Source organism: Glycine soja, chromosome 15 (genome assembly GCF_004193775.1).
Source record: "Glycine soja cultivar W05 chromosome 15, ASM419377v2, whole genome shotgun sequence".
NCBI lineage: Eukaryota > Viridiplantae > Streptophyta > Magnoliopsida > Fabales > Fabaceae > Glycine > Glycine soja.
Window position 1 is genome coordinate 37,792,379 of NC_041016.1, and position 6,091 is coordinate 37,798,469.

The following is a 6,091-nucleotide window of genomic DNA, read 5'->3' on the forward strand; positions in this document are numbered from 1 at the left end:
CAGATTACCCTTGGCACAAGTATATTGTTTCTCTAAGATGTGGTGCTCTCGCGAATGATTTATCTTTCTTTGCAAAAAGCATGTTATCCTTTTAGGTGGAAAAACCCGGTGGACCGTTCGGTCCCGCCAACAGCCTTTTTCGGAGCCACATGAATGTTATTGCTTAGGGCTGTTCATGTGTCCTCCGCTTTCGAGTTTGGAGCTGTGTTCCATGATTTCCTAAGAGAGGACCCTCAAGGCAATCCTCCATTCTCATCCTTTTCCGGAGCCACATGAATGAATTGCGTTGTCATTCATGTGTCCTCCATTTTCGAGTTTGGAGCTGTGTTCCATGATTGCCTAAGAGAGGACCCTCAAGGCAATCCTCCATTCTCATCCTTTTTCGGAGCCACATGAATGAATTGCGTTGTCATTCATGTGTCCTCCATTTTCGAGTTTGGAGTTGTGTTCCATGATTGCCTAAGAGAGGACCCTCAAGGCAATCCTCTATTCTCATCCTTTTCCGGAGCCACATGAATGAATTGCGTTGTCATTCATGTGTCCTTCATTTTTGAGTTTGGAGCTGTGTTCCATGATTGCCTAAGAGAGGACCCTCAAGGCAATCCTTCATTCTCATCCTTTTTGGGAGCCACATGAATGTTATTGCTTAGGGTTGTTCGTGTGTCCTCCACTTTCGAGTTTGGAGCTGAGTTTCATGATTGCCTAAGTGCGGACCCTCAAGGCAATCCTCCATACTCCACCTTTGTTCGGAGCACCATGAATGTCATTGCCTAGCGCTGTTCATGTGTTCTCCATTGTCAAGCGCGAAGTCTCTGGTGACTGGTAAACACATTATTCTGTTGTTTTCCGGATCGGTTCCTTCGTCAAATATGTGTATGTGTATATGTGTATATTATGTTCGTTGTTCTTTGTTGTTGTTTGTATTTTGTTTTGTGCAGAAGAAAAAAGGAAGGAGTGGAGACGAGAGTCGTCATCACAGAAAGGGCAGGACGGACGAAATCAGTGTCCTATCTTTGCTTTCCTCTTATCTCCGATGAGAGGTAAGTAAAGAGGGGCAACTGTCATACACTAATTTCGTCCGGGGATTATTACTTGATGACATGCAATAAATGAAGTCCCGAGACGTCTCAGAAATCGAAAGGAAGCAGGCTTGCGTGATTCGTGAAATTCTGTAATGTGGCGGAAATCGAAAAGAGGTGTTTTTGCGCAATCCGTGAGTTTCCGTAACTTCTTTGAAACCATTTCAAGTATGTCATTACACCGTATCATAGAGCCCAGAAATGAAAAAGGAAATAATAGAGATTTTAATGATCCAGAAATTCTTTTGGGTTTGTTGACAATTAAATGATAGTAGTAACATATTACATACCAATGAGGTACTAGATAAACATTTACATTAAACCTAAGACGCTGCTTATTCAAAATTTACAATGATTTGTTAGTTTAAGTAGCTGAAATGCCCAGCAATCAATGGTTACCCCTGGCACCGATAGCAGCTCAACAGATGTAGAGTAAGTTGTTTAAGCAGTTTGATATGTTCACCAAATATGGAGAGTTTGATCCTCTCCTTATTTTCAACATTTTGCAGGGAAAAACATCAATAAGGTACATCAGAATGTCTGGTGTTGGATGCATTTATTTAAAATGTAATGTGAAGATGTTTACTATTTTCATTATTTGGCCTAGATCTTTCTAAGCTTATTTCAGGGTATCAGCTCACAGGTATGTTGATGTCCTCATTTCTGTTTATATGCTTCATGGGGAATTCTGATCACCATCATTCTTTGTACTTCTTTCTCTCGACAATTTTTTAATTAAAGCAAAGTTAATTAAATGGACAACTTGGCAAGCTCTACTAATTTCTATCAATGGAAGGTACTAAATCAAATTAACATGGTATACAATGTTAAGAGAAATGGCCCTGTATTACTACCAAGTACCAACATACAACATCATTCCACTAATTCAATTGGAAGGCCAACAAGCAATATTCCATTCTCCCAAGTGACTCTACAAGTAACACTTTTCAATCAAGCAAACAGCATCCACCAATGTTCATTTACTAACCATGGATGCATTAGCATTATTGCAATTTCGAATGTGTATGAAACATTGCAACCCAAGGTTTTAAATTAGCATTATTGCAGTTTGGAGTGTGTATGAAAGATTGCAACCCAAGGTTTTAAATTGCAGATCACAGCACAAATGCAGCCACAAAGCCCACAACATTGCATCAGTCTGCAATGGCTGCAACACAATCACAATGAGACAACAACCACAATTTAAAACCTCGAGCTACCTACATTGTATCCCAATTGTAGCTGCTTTCACCCACACTTCAACACAATTTTGACAATGCAACACAACCGCATTTGAAACTTACGATAACTAGTTATATCTGACACAACCAATGATCTCTTAAAACAAGGCAACAACACCCAACATGAATGGAAATCGCATGCAGATGTGACAAATAATTATTAAACCAAGTAAAAATGCAGTCAAATACTCAAGGCAAATAAAGGGAACAAGAAGATAGATTATTACCCCACATGAAACAAAAGACCCTGCTCACTGCAAAGAATAGACTGGAAAAGTGAACAGACCACAGGTTCAAAGTTCAACTGGGTGAATGCTAGTTAATTCTATAGAGCATGGGCTACTCAGCTGTAGTAGCAGGTATCTTCAAAGGCTAAAGCTACTCCTGAGATTAAAGTTTTTGTTTCAGCTCTGATACTTAATAGTAAACAGGAAGATCACTAATGATTTGATGGTTTATGCTGTATAAATGGTCAAAAGCATAAACAGGAAGATCACTAATAGTAGCAGACATGGCATTCACATTTAAACACTCAGGGTTGACTAGCTTTACTTGTGTGCAAAAAAAAAAGCCTTTAGTATAATTATAACCTATTGATTGATATGAAGGATCACTATCTCCAGAATCAAGTACTAAAAGCGGACCAATCAACAACCCTCCACACACTCCCAATCACTCTACAAGTAACATTTCTCAACCAAACAATCAATAGCTAGTAACCACCAGTGTTAGTTCAAATTGTAGTCCCCAAACTCTGCTGCATTTAAAATATTGCAGTTTGGAAGGAGTATGCAAGATGCAACTGAAGGCTTTAAATTGTGAATCACAACACATACCACAGCCACAACCACATAAGTTTCTGATTGCAAACTGCATCAACCTGTAATGGCCAACTGCAACAAGTGACTGCAACCATAATCTAAAGCCTTGACCCAACCGCATCACAAAACAACTGCAGCTGGCATTTGCTCTCACTTTTTCTTGCAATTTCAACAATTGCAACACAACAAGAATTTAAATAATTTGCTCCCCCTGTTTACATCCAACACCCTCCTAAAACAAAGAAACATCCAACAACAATGAACAGATCTCATGCAGAGAGGTTTTCAATTTGTATCAAACAATCATTAAAGCAAGTGAAAACACAATTCAAACAAGATCAATTCCCACGCAGACACACAATAATGCACATCTATTAAACTCATTATAATAAACAAACCAATTGAAACCACAATCAACCTGACAATGCAACCAAAAGGTTAACAACAAGATCAATTACCACACACAGAGACAAGCGAATCAACATCCACCGGCATTGAGCGCCATGAGCAAGTTCTTTCCACCAAGCAAGTATGCCACGTTCGGTGACTTCGCCAGCGTGGCAGCGATCTCCCTGGAAGCCTCAATCCTCCTGAGCTCGATCAGCCCCATCCCGGCCGATACGGTGGCATCTGAGATCAGCTTCGCCGTGTCACTCTCTCCCTCGGCTCTAATAATCGCCACCTGCCTCTCCTGCTCTGCCTTCATCACCACAAATTTCTACCTCTCTGCCTCTTGTTGGGCCACCTGCTTCTGCTCCACAGCACGGGAGAACTATGTGTCGTAGGACAGATGCGTGATCGCCACATCATCAAGAAGGATACTAAAGTCTCATGCGCGACAGACTCATCCGTCGCACATGAGCGCCGACAAGTGGGGGCGATCGGTGAGGAGCTGGTCGGTGTTGAACTGCGCGACGACAGCTTTGAGGACCTCGTTGCCGATGGAGGGAAGGACTTTTTCGTTGTACTCGAGGCCGAGGTTCTGCACGATGAGGGAGAGTTTATAGTATCGGGGCGGGAGAGGACGCACAGGGTTTGGTTGACCATCTGGAGGTCCTTGGTGCCGGAGACGAAGGAGAAGGTGTGGGGACGGGTGCGGATGTCGAAGATGTAGGGCTTTTGGACCCACGGGATGAGGAAGTGGGTGCCCTCACCAATGGTCTCATTGAGGATGCCACGGAAGCGGTCGAAGAGGACGACGAGTTGCCCATCGTCGACGTGTAGAGGGAGGAGCTTAATAGGGTCGCGGAAGCGCCCAGCCAAAAGACCGCGTGGGCCAGGTTCGTCAGGAACGACACCGCCGCCTGCTGGGCGCTTCCCATTTTGGATGTTTGCTTTGGGGCAAATTGACCTAACAGGATCACTTCTACAAATAATTTATCAAATAGGGTTCCTTCCTAAACTATTTATGCACGAGATCTGTTTTTACATGCATCGCCTCCCACCAATCGTATTGGCGATACAGGTAAGCCACCATTGGCATTGGCGACATACCGACTGACGTGGAGGGTGTTTCGCCAGCAACATTGGTGAAACAGTTGCTGGTGTCAGAAGAGTGCAGCAAAGCAGGCATGGTCTCGCTACCATGGCTGGCGAAATAGCAGCAGAGGAGGTCTCGCTAGCATGGCTGGTGAAATAGTTGCCTTGCACTTTTTTAAATTTTTTTTCTTGTTCTGTGGAACAGTGAATGCAAACACAAAAAAACAATCAGGCACTACAAAATGAAAGGGGTTGGTTTGATACTATGTGATACCAAAATGAAAAGCAACAATATTTTAATCAAAGAGAGAAAGAATGGCAAATGAAAGGACACAGAGCTTATTTTTAGGCTTCGCCAACAAAAGCACAGCAGAATACAAAAATAGATTTTTTTGTTTTTATATTTTTTTTACTAATGATTACATGCTTTAATTGTAATTTCGTAATTTACATTGGTGAAATTTCATATGGTTTGGTTTCATTTATTTTTTTTAAAAAATTATTTGTCTTATGAAAATTTCTTGTGAAAAACAGTATATGATGATTCTCCTTTGCATTTTATCAGTTTGGAACTTTTAAACTAAGATGTTATTTTTTTATTCCGAATAAACACTAACCTTGATAAAACAATTAATGTGATACACAATCTAGGAGTCTTGTAGAAAGAATAGAATCAAATTTACTAAAATGTTCTTATAAAAAGTAGTAACAAGATACTAATTTCAGATAAATAAATTAAAATTTAATATAAAAATATTTTTTATTCATTAGAATAAAAATAATAATTTACACACTCTATTTAATAAACTGAATTAGAATCCTTATAAAAATCATTTTTGTATTCTGTTGTGCTTTTGTTGGCAGGGCCTAAAAATAAGCTATGTGTCCTTTCATTTGCCATTCTTTCTTTCTCTGATTAAAAAATTATTGTTTTCATTTTGGCATCACACAGTATCAAAGAGAGAAAGAGAGTGGTTTTGCAAAAAGAATCCAAGTGAATTTAAGGAGCCACCACTCTTCCAACCAGCCCCTTTCATTTTGTAGTGCCTATTTATTTTTTCGTGTTTGCATTCATTGTTCCACAAAACAAGAAAAAAAATATAAAAAAAAAGTGCAAGGCAACTATTTCGCCAACCATGCTAGCGAGACCTCCTCTACTGCTATTTCGCAAGCCATGGCAGCGAGACCATGCCTGCTTTGCTGTGCTCATTTGACACCAGTAGTTGTTTAGCCAATCCTGCTGGCGAAACACCCTCCACGTCAGCCGGTATGTCGCCAATGCCAGTGGAGGCTTACCTGTAACTCCAATGCGAGTGGCAGGATGCATGTAAAAACAAGGGATCCTATTCGGTAAATTGTTTGTAAAAGGAACCCTATTAAGTCAATTTGCCTTGCTTTGGTTGGTTTGGTGAGCAAGGTGGAGTTAGCTGAGGGTTCAGGGGTTAGTAAGGGGTTTATTTGGGTTTTCCTT

General features: G+C 40.7%; 1 pseudogene; it reads right to left on the bottom strand.

The window, feature by feature from the left end:
- Positions 1 to 3,471: 3,471 nt before the first annotated feature.
- Positions 3,472 to 4,493, bottom strand: LOC114387594 (annotated as a pseudogene).
- Between the last annotated feature and the right edge of the window lie 1,598 nt (positions 4,494 to 6,091).